This window comes from Nasonia vitripennis, assembly GCF_009193385.2.
Source record: "Nasonia vitripennis strain AsymCx chromosome 1 unlocalized genomic scaffold, Nvit_psr_1.1 chr1_random0009, whole genome shotgun sequence".
Lineage (NCBI taxonomy): Eukaryota > Metazoa > Arthropoda > Insecta > Hymenoptera > Pteromalidae > Nasonia > Nasonia vitripennis.
The window spans coordinates 1,795,469-1,813,785 of record NW_022279596.1 but is presented as its reverse complement, the minus strand read 5'-3'; the positions used below and the strand labels follow the sequence as shown (position 1 = coordinate 1,813,785).

The window sequence follows — 18,317 nt, the reverse complement described above, 5'->3', positions numbered from 1 at the left end:
TTATAGCCACTGGTGAAAATTGGATAAAAGCCCAAGATACCATGAACAATTTTCTAAATGTGATATCGGAGTGGCTGGCATTAAATAAGTTGTCATTAAATGTAGGAAAGACTGTTTGTATGACTTTTGGGAGCAGTATCAGAAGTGTACCAGCTCAAGTAAACATCAAAATTCTCGACAAAAATATAACTAGGGTAGAACATTTTAAATATCTATGAATTGTTTTTGATAGCAACGTAAGGTGTGAAAATCACATGAAACATATAAAAAAACCATGCCTACAGAAACTCTCAAATGATCTATTATGCTTTTTTCCATAGTATCATTAGCTATGGTACCATTGCTTGGGGTAGAGCATATAGAAATAGTCAAGCCCAAGTTCAAAAACTACAAAATAAAATTTTACAAATCATAAATAAAAATAAGTTTCCATCACACGACAATCTTCTAAATATAGTACAACTTTTTGCTCTTGAATCTTTGAACCTGCATTATTATGATCTAAAAGAAAAATACCTAGTATCAGATAGTATTATTGGAAATAGAAGTATCATTATACCTAAGACTAATAAGAGAAGCAATAAAAATAGCTATATGAAAGCAATAAATATTTATAATGAGCTTTTTAACCAACTGAAAGTACTTAATATAGAAAAATTCTCTCGAAAGAGAAAAATTATAGAATGGATTAAATTCAATTGTTGAAAAAATACTTCTTCATAACAGCGTGCGCGGAGCTCGACTTTAGAGTCATTTGTTTTGGCGCTAAAGTCATCGACTTAGGCACGTTCTCTCACAGCGTGCGCGGGAACATTTGAAACGTGCGTGGGGAAACCTATCCTGTCGCTGTCATTTGTTTTACATATGTATGATTGAGAAATTGTGTATCATTAGTGCAAGACGTCTTGTTTATAACCTATTGGTACCTAACCGAAAAGTAAACATGAGTGATAACAGTTCTTGTGATACAGACGATATATCCGATTATGGAAATGAAATTCCACCCGAAATCGCTGAAGCAGCTAAAGAAGTAACTTTAGATTTATTGCCGGACAAATCAAAACGTCTATATGTTGCAACATACTACAACTTTAAGTCTTGGCGTTCAACAAAAAAAAAACCACAATGTTCGTTGAAGAAATATTTTTAGCTTATTTCAAAGAATTAGCAATGACACTTTCTCCTCCGACACTATGGAACCGTTATTTAATGTTGAAGACTACCGTAAAAACTTTTGATCATATTGATATAAGCCAATATCATCAACTTTTAGCTTACATCAAGAAAAAATGCTAAATATTCAAAAAAAAAAAATCCAAGACTTTCACTGCGGAAAACGTTAGTAGATTTTGTAATGATGCTCCAGACGAAGCATATTTAGTGAAAAAAGTAATTTATTTATAAAAAATTTAAAATTATATTTCATTTTTCAACAATTTACGAGAATTGATTTTGTTGTAGGTTGTTCTTATTTTTGGAATTCTCGGTGCGTTGAGAAGAGGAGAATTAACTAATATAACAACCGATGACATTGAAGATGAGTCGACGAGATTATTAATAAAAATTCCAGTAACGAAGAATAATGTCCCTCGTTCTTTTGCAGTTCGTGGAGAATTCTATCAAATATGTAAAAATTATATGAATCTTAGACCAACTGAAATCGATAAACACAAAAGATTCTTCATACATTATATAGACGAAAAATGCACACGACAGCCGATTGGTCTCAATACAATAGGTCAAATGCCAAAGCAAATAGCTGATTGGTTAAAATTACCAAATCCTCACTTATACACTGGTCATAGTTTTCGAAGAACTTCAGCAACTTTGCTAGTCGATGGAGGAGGTAATCTTACTGACTTAAAAAGACATGGCGGTTGGAAATCGTATACAGTAGCTGAGGGCTAGATTAATGAATCTATGAATCATAAGGAACAAATTCATAAAAAAATATCTAAATCGATCGTCCTAAAACCTACTGAAGTTGTAGTGGCAGATAACCATATACCGCAGTGTGACAATCAAGTAGCATCTACTTCTGGAGCAGAAATTACAGTTGATCAACCCAAAAAATCTGTACCAGTTTCGTTAAAAAGAACCAGATTTGATTCAGAAGGTCGAGATGATGATGAACCACACGCTGAGGATGAATTTTATCGATTAACCGAAACACAGCGAGCTACATGTGGTTCACCGTTGAAAAAACGTAGATAAAACAGTGATGAAAAAAGCGAACAATCATTTACTATTGAAAGCATCGACAAAAATATTTCTATTCATTTTAATAATTGTAATGTTACAATTAATGTACACAATCATCATAATTAACTACAATGTACGATACACTATATTTGTGTTGTAGTTTAATATTTTTTGATAAAAGATGTAATAATTTTCTATTAAAAATTATTCATTTTTAAATTTGCAAAAATATTTTAGTTTAGTATAATTACACTCGTATATAGCGACAATGTGTGATTTAACGAACTTTTTGTATGAATAAGCTTTCACAGGTGCGTGGCCTATTTCGCATTATGAAATAAATTTAATTTGTATAATATACTAATTTATTATAATGTCGAGCTCCGCGACACTTGTTATGAAAAATAGTATGCGCAACTCGTGCGAGGGAAACACGACTTACGCACTCGTGGTAGTTCAGCGAACTACCGCGCGTGCGTAAATCGTGTTCCCCTCGCACTAGTTGCGTAATGTACTATTATATATTAATAATAAGAATAGTAATAATATGCATTTGAAAGAGAATAAAATTACCTACTTTTCCCCGTTTGGGCCTCGGGATCGACCGCTTTGTTCGGCAGATAAAATGAAAAAGGTGATTTTTTTTATATTCGTATCTCTGAAACTAAACATCATAACCTCACGAAAAAAGTCATGTCGATGGGTCACGTGTCAAACTATATTCCATTAAAATTTCAAGTGATTTGACTACTTATTTTTTCAGTAAAAAATCGAAAACTGGAAAAAATGAGTTTTTTTGTGCCTCCATTACGGAAGTAAAAAGGCTTTATTGCACTTGAGATTTTGGGAAAAAGTAGATATTTTATGTGTCTTGGCTAAGTTCATTGCGCTGCTTACAAACCCCTATTCTTAAGATATTAAGGTTTCAATTTTTTTTTGAAAATGTTTTGATTCCTTATATCTCTAAAACAATGCAGTCAAATGCTTCAAAATTGTATTTGCTGATTCACCATAAAAAAAGCTATTTGCTGCTAAAATTTTAAACGATTTCGTCGAGTGGTTCTCAAGTAAAGAGCTAAAATGTAAAAACTTATTTTTCTCAAAACTTTTTCTTCCTCTTATAGGGGTGTCGTTGCACGTCGTTAAAGTCCCTCCCTATTAATTTATGTCAAAATGATATATATACATCAGTATGACATATAGTACATGAGTACTGCCAATCTTTGCGCAGATGGCTTGGTTAAACGCAGTAAAAATACTTTTAGGAAATATATTGAATTCAAATTATATTTCATTAACATATATTGTATGTTTATTAAAACAATACATTTAAAATTTTTGAATTATAATTTTAAACTTTTTCGACGATTTCATCCGTTTCAGATCCACAAGATTTGGAACCTGATAATTTGATTGATTTGGTATTCGGAGTTCTGATATACGACACTGTGTATGAATAATGCAAATGGTGAATCAACGTTCTAAAAGAAGTGGTGTAGAGTAAAAAAATTAAGTCTCAAGACATTCACTTGTTTTTTTTTTATTAGAAAAATAATAAAATATACATTTCTCTTTTGTTTATAACCTTTGTTGTATATAATACACTAGTTTTATTATTGAAAGTTTATCAATATGATTATGTATAATTAAAGAGGAATGGGAATGAGTCGTTGGGTTTTTGAAATAAGAAACATATCAATTTCGCGGAAAATTGAGCGGAAAAAAAGCAATTTGAGTCGTCACATAAAGTTACATGACAATGAGAAACAAACATGCAGAACATGTGCTAAACAAGTGCGTAATCTATATAAACATGGGCAAAATGTGCACTCTTCTAAAAGGATGAGGTGCGAAAAGTGTAAAAAATATATAAGGAGTGGATCAATGAAATGGCACGTTGCTACTTGTGATTCAGTTTGTACCATTTGTTATCGAAAATTTACGTCTAAGAGATATTTGACGCAACATATTAATCACAAACATTGACATATTGTAAAATATTAATAATACAATTGAAATATAAATAAAACTTTTCTTTTGTAGTTGCCCTGTACTCAATTCCAACTTATTCAGATCCACAATATTTTGTATTATTTTTTAATTGCTCCTTCAGCAAAATAATCGAGATTGGAAATATTTAAAAAAACATTAACATCGTATATTTAAATAATATTTTACCTATTAGAACTATAAATTTAGTCGGAGGAAGCTACGTGCCAATGAATTGGCAGCGTTTTTTTTTTGTAATCAGGTCATGCTATCCGGTAACTTTGTTTACCTCTGCAGGATTTTCAGGCATGATTCACATGCCTTGTAAAAATTTTTTTGGTGAATAAAAAATTATAATAATTAGCATAAATCGCTATAAAATATATCTAAAACATATTTTTAAATATTTTGTAAATATTGCTTAGAAACATATTAATTTCGTTAAAAAAAAATATTGGAATGAAATATTATAAAAAATGATAAAAACATTTCAAAATAGTGTTTTTTTTAAATATTTTAAAAGGTTAGTAAAATATTTTGAATAAATATTAAATTACGAGTTTAAGATACATTTTCTTTTCATGATTTTAAAATATTTTATAAATATTACGCAAATAATTTTTTTATTTGATAAAGGCAACATATATTGATAAAATATTTTAATACATTTTAATAATCTTTCCAAGTCATATTACTCAGCATTATTTTACAATATTCATGAAACAATTTTTAGAAATGTCAAATTACAAGATTGTAATACATTTTCTTAGAAATATTTCAAAATATTTTATAAACATTAAAATAATAATTTTTCTTTTACTTAAGTCGAGATAAATAAGAGACTACATTCGGGTAAGACGTGTTTTTTTTAATTTTGTTTCCTACGTAAGTAAGCCTTGTAATAGTAATTTTTAGAGTTTGTGTAAAAACAATTAGGAAGTCTGTTTCGATGCATTTTAAGTAGAAATGTAGTTTTGTAAAATATCCGTACGGACAGATGTATGTGTTTGACAATGTGTGTGTGATCGTTCACAGATGCCTATATCTCAGCTTCTACTTATCAGTGGATTTCAATCCACTTAGTCTTGTTTTCTTTGTTTTTACTGTAGCATAATGGGAAAACAGTCCGTTTTTTTACATTTTGTTAACGCGTTTTTTTCATAGAGATTTTTTAGTTTTTTCTAATAAAGTTATTGAGAAAGGTAATATAAGTAAATATTATCGTTTATTTTGAAAAAATATCGTTTATTTAAGTTTGTACGTAAAAATTTAGGATAATGGGACGGTAAAACAAAGTTTCTCAAATTGACAGAGTTCAACAAATATAGCATCAAATATTACAACATTTTTTAACACTTCCTGCACGAAATGCGGTTTTCCGGGCTAGTATTCTGTGCACGAAACACAAGAGTTTTTAACTAGTGCGCGTAACAAATAATATAGCACGAGACATCCCGTTGCTATATATGTAAGTGTTGTTTCGCATATGCTACACAAAAAACAAGTCCCATGAAAACCACGTTTTTAGCGCACCACTTTTAAAACTTACAGTTCGATACATGTGCACGAAGTAAGCGATCCTCGCACGGGTGTCTTGTCACCCGAGAGGACTTGCGGAAATCGCTTACTCTGCGCAATTGTTTTGAAATATACTATACAACTTTAAAAAATTATATTTTCTCATTATATTCCATAATGTTCCATACAAATATAATAATATCACAAGGTTTTCAATACATTTCCTTAATTAATCTTAAAATATATTAGACATATTTTGTTGATGTATATTTTGATTAAGTTAGAACGAAATATATCAATAAAATATTAGAAAATATTTTATAATCTTTTTAAGTTAATAAAAATGTTAATTACTTAACCTTGCATATTGCAACTATTTTTAAATATTCCTTAAAATTTTAAACTGATAATCTAAATTTTCTTTTGAAATATATTGACTCTTTTAAGAAGTATGTAACTTATTTAGGTTAAAATAAGAAAAAATCACACTAAAAAGGCACAAATAATTTGCAAAAAAAAAATTAACACATTACAGAAATCTATGTTACCGACACCCTATTTTATATTTAAGATATTTATAATACCAAAATGGTATTTTGAATTCATATAATTGTAGAAATAATTTACAAAACAACATATTAAGTATACAATTGCGAAATTATCGCAGTGTTATATGAGTAACATTTTTTAAAGTGATTTATAAGATCTTCCATAGCGTAACGAGTAGAGTGCCAGACTGTCACGCAGAAAATCGCCGGTTCAAATCTATGTCACGTCAAGGTTTTTTTCTTGAATTCTTTCAAATATATGTCCATAGAATATTTCAAAATATAATATTCATAATATATAAATAAAATATAAATTACAGAGACTTGCATGTCCCAAAAACATAAATAAAATGTTTATAAAACCTTGCAAAAATAAAATTGACATGAATTTTTTCTGTACATATTTAAAAAATATTTTATTAAAATATTGTGTATCAATATTTTTAGAATAATTTATGAATATTTCTTCGTTACTTAAGGAACTAAAAATAATTATACGATATTTGATAAATATTTTAAAATATTTTAATAGATTTAGTGAATATTTCCAAATGTTTCTCTGAAGTTTGGCAGCAAATTATCAACGAAATATTTTTGTAATCTTTTAAAAATATTTTGAAATATGTTAAAAATGTTTTAAAAATGTTTTAAAACGATATTAAAATATTTTTTTGCAATATGTTTTAGAAATATTTTTACCCTAGGACAAATAAGATTGTAACAATATTTTAAAAATATGCTTGAAATGATCGCAGAAACATTTTATTCGTGATGTAAAATAGTTTAAAAATATTTTTCACATATTTTTGTGCTGTTAGGGTATACACACGCTCATGCACACAGGCCAGCCTCTCCTCTTGCCTTGCTAAGAAAAGGATCACATATACACGCGCCCATGCACAGCCACACGTTCGCTTAAATACACACGCTCATGCTTACAGGCCGGCCTCTCTTCCTGGCATGCAAAAAAGCTCAAATAATACACACACCCACGCACAGCCACACATTTGCTCATGGTTCGCTCACGGCTCGCAAACAGAAGCACTCATACACACCACGCACAGCCACGCATTCGCTCGTGATAAGCCAGTACAGAGAGGCTGGCCTCTCTACGTGGCTTGTAAAACAACCGCACACACACACTCATGCATACCCCCGCATTGAATCGCACATGCACGCTTATACACATTCCCGCATTCGCCTGCGATAAGACAGTACAGAGAGGTCTCTTAATAGGTAATCTTAATCCTAAATAGGTAGAATATATTATTAATAAAGAATAAATACGCCGCACTTGCTATATATTATCCTTAGTAGCCCCCGGTTACGTCCGGAACATCATACGTGTTTCTCGTCAGACTATTGCCGACTACAATATATAATTATTAATTATCAACCCAAGTGTCCACTTATTGATCCAACCTTCCAACATGGTAGCAGAGCATTGGAAACTTTTATTTTCATTTTTTACATTTTTTACCTTCGGGGAGATGTACAAATGAAGGGGGGTTAAAAAGTGAGGTTAGAAGAAAAGCCACGTGGAAAAGAAGTTAACGGTTATTGTTAACAAAGTGAATCGCATAGTGAAAAATTGAGCAGTGAAATTAAAGGAGAAAATTTCTCGATAAAAATTATATGATTGTGAAGCATTAGAATTCGAATTTTTGTATCGAAACGTCTGTCGACAAAAGACAAATTTCTTGTAAAGATTAACCAGTTCAGAATGGGTTAAAGTCAAAAAATATATGCTCAGTGACGAAGATAAAGTTCTCAGGTATTAAACAATAAGAAGATTTTGGAAAATTAATAAATATTAAAGTGCGATGTCAATGAATTAAAGTCGGCAAGTGAAAAACGCGGTGACGTGCAAGTATAGAGCACGTGTCAAATTTAGAAGGTTAAGCACATGTTTTCGTGGCTTAAACATATAGTAAAACAAGAGAATGAATTAGATGCTACAGATATTGAATTAACGAAGAAAATAAGAAATAAGATTAAAAAAATATTTTTGAAAGAAATCAAGAAAATTATTGTACTGAAAAATCGAGTATACAAGGATATAAGTGCAATAGTACATTGTACAAGAAGGGGCGAAAATGGGCTTTTCCAAGCGAGGATGATGTTTGAGCACGAGTGGTAATCGAGGGCGCCGTATCCAATATATATATATATATATACTAGTCTGTAGATGATCTCCTTATTTGTTGCTAAGATAAAATTAAAATAAACAAAGTAAAAGCTAGTCTAATGAAAAGATTCGCAATGAAACTCAGTATTCGGGGTCACTAATAACGGGGCCCAGGAAGTGGATTTCGTGACTTTTTGTGCATACATGCAAATATCGTTTCGCGGTAACCGGTCACGCTCGATGTCTAGGTGTCAAGGGTCTTTGATGACAAGGCAGTCAATATATATTGTGCGCTGTAGATTTTTGTATCCACATATTAATATCGGCCATAAATGCCATGAATGTCTAAGGTGACCGATAACAGAGTCAGTACGCACTGTACTTCTTGTCGCAAAAATGTTTAAATCAGTTATGTTTACTGTCCAGGTACATGCAGTTGACAATAACGCGATCGAGGAGTGCGTTCCTTAGCTTTCATTGTCTAAGTGTAAAAACTGATTTTAGATATCAAAAGCTACGGAGCGCATCAACAAGACCCTGTCATCAGCGACCTCATGTACTTGGATACCATACACGAGAGATATCGATATTCCCGTAATAAAAATTACAGCGTGCACTACCCGTACCCCATTATCATGTATTTTATTTTTAGAACAAATTGAAGGTACAGTCATCGGACAAAATAACTTTAAATACTTGGAACAGGATTTGGAACGCCAGCCATGACACCTCCCATAAGAAATACATGGGAAGTGTCATGGCTGACGTTCCAAATATTCAAAGTTATTTTGTCCAGCGACTGTACATACTTCAATAAGTTCTTTCAAAAAGACATGAATTCTGTAAAAAAAAAACTTAACCCAAGTAAAAAGGTTAGGCGCGTTTGATGTTTTGCGTATCATCATGAATGTCAATAATTATTTTTACTGTGAAATTACAGATTAAAAAACAACTGAGATCAATTTAAAAAAGTTAGGTTTACAATCATATTATTTTATTTATAAGACGACTAACAAAAAATCATTGTGTTTAATAAAGGGCTCAGTCAAATGATTGGTAATTTAAACTTAAGTAATATATTGATCAATTACAGGCAACTCTCAAAATACTTACTACGTAACTTGCCCCTTACATTTTGTTCATGGTACAAACATTTACATTTAAAATATTTAATTTTATTAAAATAACAATTTTATAAGTTTATGTACACAAATCAAATATGCGGAACGTTACACTTACAATTAGACAATACCATGAACAAAATGTAAGAGGCATGGCAAGTTACGTTGTAAGTAACTTAAAAGTTGTTTGTAATTGATCAATATATTACTTAAGTTTAAATTACCAATCATTTGACTGAGCCCTTGATTAAACATGATTTTTTGTTAGTCGTCTCATAAATAAAATAATATGATTGTAAACTTGCCTTTTTTAATTAATCTCAGTTGTTTTTTAATCTGTAATTTCACAGTAAAAATAATTATTGACATTCATGATGATACGCAAATCATCAAACGCGCCAAACCTTTTTACTATGATTTTTTTTAGAGATAGAAAAATCACTATAATTTATACTATATTTTAAAACACAATACAATGTAAAAAATACGTATGTTTACTTGATAAATTAATTTTTTTTATTATGTAATAAAATTGTTTTCCTTATTTTATCAAATAACAACAGATAGTCAATACACGTAAATGATATATTACTAAGATTCATATATTATCTGCAAATCATTATTAGGACAAGTAAAAATGGCTCAGTGATTAAGATAATAGATTGTGAAGTTGAAAACCAGGGTTCAAGTCTCGGTTAGGGCAAAGTTTCTTTTACTATTTTGCGGTCAATTTGTTCGAATTAGCATAAAAAAAAAATATTTTTCATAATTGTTTAGTAAAAACAAAATAATGTATTTTAATTAAAACAAATACTTCAATTTTATGAGTGATTTCTGACGTGATTTTTAACGTGAGAAATCACGCCAAATAGTCAAGTGATAAATCACGCGATGAATCACATGAGAATTCAAGTGATTTGTCGCCTGATTTATCGTGTGATTTTTCTCGCCAGGGACGGTTTTGGACACAGTATCGCACACAGTATCGCGCACAGTATCGTACAAAGTATCGGACACAGTATCGGATACGGTATCGGTCACAGTATCGCCCAAAGTATCGATATTTGTAGATGTATTCCTGAAACCTGTGACAGGAGAACCGACGAGCACTTCAGTTGTTGTTGCTGAAACACGGAGCCGACTTGCAAGCTCTTTTTTTCACAAGCTTTTTTTCATTAAGAATTTATTTATTCTACAAACATGACGTTTATACACATACGTTTTGCGATACTGTGTGTGATATCTTATGCCAACTATTTAAATATCGCAGAGAATCACTATAAATATAGCACACAGTATCGGACACAGTATCGTACGAGATATCGCACACAGTATCGCAAACAGTATCAGACACATGTTGGTATCGGTAGTCATGTAATGTACTAGGTTATACGTGTCAAATTTGAATGTAAAACAACTTATTAGCCATTATATCATGTTTGTTTTCTACATAACTTCTAGTAGAAGGTCAGGCCCATCTTAAAACTTTACAGCTACTTTTTTACTATAAAAAGGTATCCTATTACTGTATTGAGGTTGTCGAAGTCCCTATCAAACATTTAGATTTTCATATTTTAAAATGCAAATAAGGTAGCCTTAACATACATATAGGGCTTTAAAAGTATTTTTATTGAGAAAATTTCACAAAAAAGTATCAGGATAGTTTTAGTTAAAAATGTATCCCTTATAAGCTACAAAACTTGAAATATATATATTGCGAGGACTGTGGATTCGGATTGATTATGTGAAAGGAGACTTGTGTAGCAATTGTGTAGGTAAATGTCTTCGAACGCAATAACACCAATATAATAGTAGAAGTAAAAAATATATTATTAATTAATATAGTAGAATGTTGAATTCAGAAGAATATCTCTGAATCGCATCGACAGTTTCTCGGAGACCTTGAGTTATGATTAAACTTAAGAATACACTTTTTGAAATAATGATCAAATATATTCACTACGAACAAATTGAAATATGCTTCTTGAATCTATGCAAGTAATTAATAGTATGCTCAAAAGAAAGTAAATTATACTATGAAGTGAATTGAAATAGTTTCGATTACACCGGCACACAAAATAAACAAAGTTGTCTGCGCGAGAAATCAGACCTATCTATCTTTATGTTTTTCGGGTTGCTGAATTCGAATATAAGGTCAGTTAGGCCCCATCACGTCAAGGTCAAGGTCAGTTGGAGGTCAAATTAAGAAGAAAAGGTTTAAAAAAATTAAAATGCCATATGTTTATGTTTATTTGGTTGCTGAATCCAAATCCGAAATCAGCTTGGCCCCATCTCGTCAGGTTCAAGGTCAGTTGAAGGTCAAACTGAGAAGAAATGATTAAAAGAAATAATAATGCGATACATTTATGTTTTTTTGGTCGCTGAATCTGAATCTGGGGTCAGTTTTACCCGATCACGTCAGGTTCAAGGTCAGTTCGAGGTCAAATTGGGAAGTAACGGTTAAAAAAATTAAAATGCTATATATTCATGATTTTTTGGACGCTGAATCCAAATCCGGAATCAGTTTGGCCCCATCCCGTCAGGGTCAAGGTCAGTTCAAGGTCAAACTGAGAAGAAACAGTTTAAACCAATCAAAATGTCATATCAAAACTTTCCAAAAATGAAAAAGATACCGAAAAATTATAAAAAATCTTATTTAATCACATAATATCTTCCTTCTGTACAGAGAAAAGTTGCTTTCGTTTATATTTTTTTCTTATTTTGCTTTTTTTCCACTAGTTTAGTAACTCTCGATGTCTTTCTTTACTCCTTTTTTCTCTTGTAACGAACTCTTTTTACTTCCAATGACCTATGCAATGGGTTTCTTTTTCTCTTTTTGTTATTTGTTTTAATGTCTCTCTTCAGTGTCCAGCAAAAATCTGCCATCATGTTGACATTCCATCTTCCTTGGTATCGATTCTCCATTATACTTATATCTTGATGAAATCGTTCTCCCTGTTCTTCACTGACATCTCCTAGATTAAGAGTGAAGTAATCAAGATGGGAATGTAAGAAATGCACTTTATAACTCATCAAGCAACCCAAATTTTTGAAATTCTCCAACATTTGTTCAACTAGTTCCTGATAGTTCTCACTCTTTTTATTTCCTAAAAAGTTCTCACGAACAGTTTTAAAACTTTGCCATGCAGCTTTTTCTGTGTCGTTTATTTTTGTGATAAATGTTTCGTCTTCAAATAGAGTACGAATTTGAGGACCATCAAAAATACCTTCTTTTAATTTAGCTTCACTTATTGCGGGACACTTTTCTCCCAGATCCTAGAAACAATCGCCATCTTTATCCAGAGCTTTGACGAACTGCTTCATGAGGCCAAGTCTGATATGAAGTGGTGGTAGCAGATAGTTTGATGGGTCAATCAATGGCGTACGTATAATGTTCCTCGATCCTGGTTCAAAATGTGTTCTAGTTGGCCATACTTTCTCAACGTAGTGATTTACCCTGTCTCTACTATTCCATAAATACAAGAAGCAGGGATTTTTAGTAAAACCTGATTGTTGTCCTAAGATCATGGCTGCAATTTTAAGATCACCACAAATTTTCCATTGATGTTCCAAGTACTTTATTTTTTCCAATACAATTTCTAAATTTTCATAAGTCTCTTTCAGCTTAGTCGAGTGAGCTATGGGAATGGATGCAAACCTGTTTCCGTTATGAAGCAGAACAGCTTTCAGACTTCGTTTTGACGAATCAATAAAAAGTCTCCATTCCTCATCTTTATACGTATTCGGTTTTATTGCATCGACTAAACCTTTAACATCTATACAATATACCAACGAATTCTCTTCATCGTTCGTAAAAAAATTCCTAAATTCTTTTTCTCTATCTCGATAAGAAGAGGCCGTTGTTCCTTTTGCTAACAGATTTTTCGTTTTAAGAACTGACGCTAGATATTCTCCTCCATCTTTAGGTAATCCTAAATTTCGAATAAGATCACTTAACTCTTCTTGGTTAAAGGTTTCTGGAGCTTTTCTTGTACTAGCTGGCAGGTATTCTTCGTTTGAGGATTCTTCATCAGATTCTTCTTCAACCTCAGAACCTTCTTCGTCACAGGACTCATCAACTTGGTTCGATACTAACAGTTTCATCCCTGACTTCTATTCTCACATGTTTCACTACTGAAGAAACGTCTGCGTATACAATTTTAGATTTAGTAGCCGTGTTAAAACCTTTGGTATTAGTAATACAAAAATAGCAGTCATTTTGACACGTTGGAGAATACAATATCATTGGTTTTGTAAATTTCAAGTTTCTTTCTGTTTTATCTCTTTCCCAGCGTGTTACCATCGTATAACATCTACTGCAAACTTTTTGTGGCACCCAGTTTACATTTTGATTGGCTACTTGATTGAAAATTTGTGGTGATCTTAAAATTGCAGCCATGATCTTAGGACAACAATCAGGTTTTACTAAAAATCCCTGCTTCTTGTGTTTATGGAATAGTAGAGACAGGGCAAATCACTACGTTGAGAAAGTATGGCCAACTAGAACACATTTTGAACCAGGATCGAGGAACATTATACGTACGCCATTGATTGACCCATCAAACTATCTGCTACCACCACTTCATATCAGACTTGGCCTCATGAAGCAGTTCGTCAAAGCTCTGGATAAAGATGGCGATTGTTTCTAGGATTTGGGAGAAAAGTTTCCCGCAATAAGTGAAGCTAAATTAAAAGAAGGTATTTTTGATGGTCCTCAAATTCGTACTCTATTTGAAGACGAAACATTTATCACAAAAATAAACGACACAGAAAAAGCTGCATGGCAAAGTTTTAAAACTGTTCGTGAGAACTTTTTAGGAAATAAAAAGAGTGAGAACTATCAGGAACTAGTTGAACAAATGTTGGAGAATTTCAAAAATTTGGGTTGCTTGATGAGTTATAAAGTGCATTTCTTACATTCCCATCTTGATTACTTCACTCTTAATCTAGGAGATGTCAGTGAAGAACAGGGAGAACGATTTCATCAAGATATAAGTGTAATGGAGAATCGATACCAAGGAAGATGGAATGTCAACATGATGGCAGATTTTTGCTGGACACTGAAGAGAGACATTAAAACAAATAACCCATTGCATAGGTCATTGGAAGTAAAAAGAGTTCGTTACAAGAGAAAAAAGGAGTAAAGAAAGACATCGAGAGTTACTAAACTAGTGGAAAAAAAGCAAAATAAGAAAAAAATATAAACGAAAGCAACTTTTCTCTGTACAGAAGGAAGATATTATGTGATTAAATAAGATTTTTTATAATTTTTCGGTATCTTTTTCATTTTTGGAAAGTTTTGATATGACATTTTGATTGGTTTAAACTGTTTCTTCTCAGTTTGACCTTGAACTGACCTTGACCCTGACGGGATGGGGCCAAACTGATTCCAGATTTGGATTCAGCGACCAAAAAATCATGAATATATAGCATTTTAATTTTTTTAACCGTTACTTCCCAATTTGACCTCGAACTGACCTTGAACCTGACGAGATGGGGCCAAGCTGATTTCGGATTTGGATTCAGCAACCAAATAAACATAAACATATGGCATTTTAATTTTTTTAAACCTTTTCTTCTTAATTTGACCTCCAACTGACCTTGACCCTGACGTGATGGGGCCTAACTGACCTTATATTCGAATTCAGCAACCCGAAAAACATAAAGATAGATAGGTCTGATTTCTCGCGCAGACAACTTTGTTTATTTTGTGTGCCGGTGTAATCGAAACTATTTCAATTCACTTCATAGTATAATTTACTTTCTTTTGAGCATACTATTAATTACTTGCATAGATTCAAGAAGCATATTTCAATTTGTTCGTAGTGAATATATTTGATCATTATTTCAAAAAGTGTATTCTTAAGTTTAATCATAACTCAAGGTCTCCGAGAAACTGTCGATGCGATTCAGAGATATTCTTCTGAATTCAACATTCTACTATATTAATTAATGATATATTTTTTACTTCTACTATTATATTGGTGTTATTGCGTTCGAAGACATTTACCTACACAATTGCTACACAAGTCTCCTTTCACATAATCAATCCGAATCCACAGTTGTTACGTCATAGCCTAATTTTAAAAAACAAAAAAATATTAAATAAAATAAAGTGTGCGCAGCTGCGCGCATTTCAAAAAAAAAATGTGTTTGTGTTTACCGTAGATAAGCGAGCGTCCGGACAGCGCAGTTAGACAGTCCGAGGCCATTAAGAGCGAGCGTGGGCATAGCGATTGGGATCGGTGCGGCGGGCAGCGGCCCTACCATAAAATTTGTGCACAGCTGGGAAAAACCCAGAAATGTCTGGAGAAATTTTGTTTACTATGCGTATGTTACGCCGTAGAACACGAAGCCGTGGATAAAATTTTTATTTTTGAAGTAGAATATTTATATTAAAGAATGTAGAAGATTTAAATTCATGTAAAGTATGGACAGCTGAAAATACTAAGCTACAGCTGTGCATATTTTATTTAGTTCAAGAGTAAGAGCACGTGTTCGCGGAGTAAAACTTAAAATAATACTCGTACAAATTTTATGATTAGTTTTTAGTTTAATAGTTACATAGATTTATTATGTTAGATAAAAAGTTGGCGACCACGGCGTAAAATGATTATTTATCCGTGCAGATTTCACGATTTGATTTCAATTAAAAAATGAATGTTATACAAAATTAGTTAAAAATAGCAGGCAGAATATTATAATGATACTATTATTACAAAATATAAATTTTACAAACATATTATAAATAACGCGTAGAAAAATTGAAAACGGTACAGAGAGGGCCATCTAACGAAAAATCGGCAAGGCTAAGAGTAGTGTGGGAGGGACAAAGGGTGCGGAAGAGGACCGGAAGAGGCGGGAACCAAGCGGAAGGACGCGATGCTATAGGTCGTTGACCGATATAGAGGGCGCTGACGCAGACCCAAAGGGATGGGCCTGTTGGAAAAATCGGGTAGGAAAGGGAAAAGGACGCGAGGGTGAAATGAGGAAAAGCGTGCGGAGGAAAGCTCAGTGTCTGTAAGGAGACCAGTCGAGGTGGCTGCTCCTGTATTTCATATTAAGTTGTTCTACCTTTTAAGCCGTGGTGGCTAAAGCGTGATTTCTTTTTTTTTGTAAAATAACTTTAAGTTTTTCAAATAAATTTAGTATTTCAAATTAAATAAAGTGAAGTTTAGAAATTTAATTTTTCGAGTATATTTAAATAACTATAAATTCTACAAACTACACAAGAAGGAAGAAGTTTACTATCCAGTAAACTTTGATTTCACTTCAACAGAAAAAAAGTAAAGTAAAATATTAATAAATGAAATTATAATTTACAAGGGTGGAAAATTGTATGTGAGTAGGTTTTTGAACGCTGCCGCTCATATACAAAATTTAGGGTGAACTTGTGTGATTGACTGGAGGGTTGACTGGACTTCGCATGTCGGAGGCCTTTTGACCTACAGTTCAATCAAACTTGTTCGTTTGTGAGGGTTGGGATATAAAGTTTAGTTGAAATACGCGTTAATCAGGATAAAATCAGGGAACATCTTCATCCCGAGTTCAGCGGAAGCTGACTCAAAACGGAGGAATATTTTATAGTGCGCCGAGCATCGGACGTAACACAGTCCTCGCAATATATATATTTCAAGTTTTGTAGCTTATAAGGGATACATTTTTAACTAAAACTATCCTGATACTTTTTTTGTGAAATTTTCTCAATAAAAATACTTTTAAAGCCCTATATGTATGTTAAGGCTACCTTATTTGCATTTTAAAATATGAAAATCTAAATGTTTGATAGGGACTCCGACAACCTCAATACAGTAAAAGGATACCTTTTTATAGTAAAAAAGTAGCTGTAAAGTTTTAAGATGGGCCTGATCTTCTACTAGAAGTTATGTAGAAAACAAACATGATATAATGGCTAATAAGTTGTTTTACATTCAAATTTGACACGTATAACCTAGTAAATTACATGACTACCGATACCAACATGTGTCTGATACTGTTTGCGATACTGTTTGCGATACTGTGTGCGATATCTCGTACGATACTGTGTCCGATACTGTGTGCTATATTTATAGTGATTCTCTGCGATATTTAAATAGTTGGCATAAGATATCACACACAGTATCGCGCGCAGTATCGCAAAACGTATGTGTATAAACGTCATGTTTGTAGAATAAATAAATTCTTAATGAAAAAAAGCTTGTGAAAAAAAGAGCTTGCAAGTCGGCTCCGTGTTTCAGCAACAACAACTGAAGTGCTCGTCGGTTCTTCTGTCACAGGTTTCAGGAATACATCTACAAATATCGATACTTTGGGCGATACTGTGACCGATACCGTATCCGATACTGTGTCCGATACTTTGTACGATACTGTGCGCGATACTGTGTGCGATACTGTGTCCAAAACCGTCCCTGGCGAGAAAAATCACACGATAAATCAGGCGACAAATCACTTGAATTCTCATGTGATTCATCGCGTGATTTATCACTTGACTATTTGGCGTGATTTCTCACGTTAAAAATCACGTCAGAAATCACTCATAAAATTGAAGTATTTGTTTTAATTGAAATACATTATTTTGTTTTTACTAAACAATTATGAAAAATATTTTTTTTTTATGCTAATTCGAACAAATTGACCGCAAAATAGTAAAAGAAACTTTGCCCTAACCGAGACTTGAACCCTGGTTTTCAACTTCACAATCTATTTTCTTAATCACTGAGCTATTTTTACTTGTCCTAATAATGATAATTTGCAGATAATATATGAATCTTAGTAATATATCATTTATGTGTATTGACTATCTGTTGTTAT

The 18,317-nt window shown here is 32.3% G+C and overlaps 2 protein-coding genes across 21 annotated transcripts in view; one reads left to right on the top strand and one right to left on the bottom strand.

The window, feature by feature from the left end:
- The window catches only part of LOC100116395 (high affinity cGMP-specific 3',5'-cyclic phosphodiesterase 9A), an 815,596-nt gene that overhangs the window by 594,806 nt on the left and 202,473 nt on the right, over positions 1 to 18,317 (top strand). The window lies entirely within an intron of this gene.
- Positions 1 to 18,317, bottom strand: part of LOC107982128 (probable serine/threonine-protein kinase tsuA) — a 183,762-nt gene that overhangs the window by 163,791 nt on the left and 1,654 nt on the right. The gene's annotated exons all lie outside the window — the stretch shown is intronic.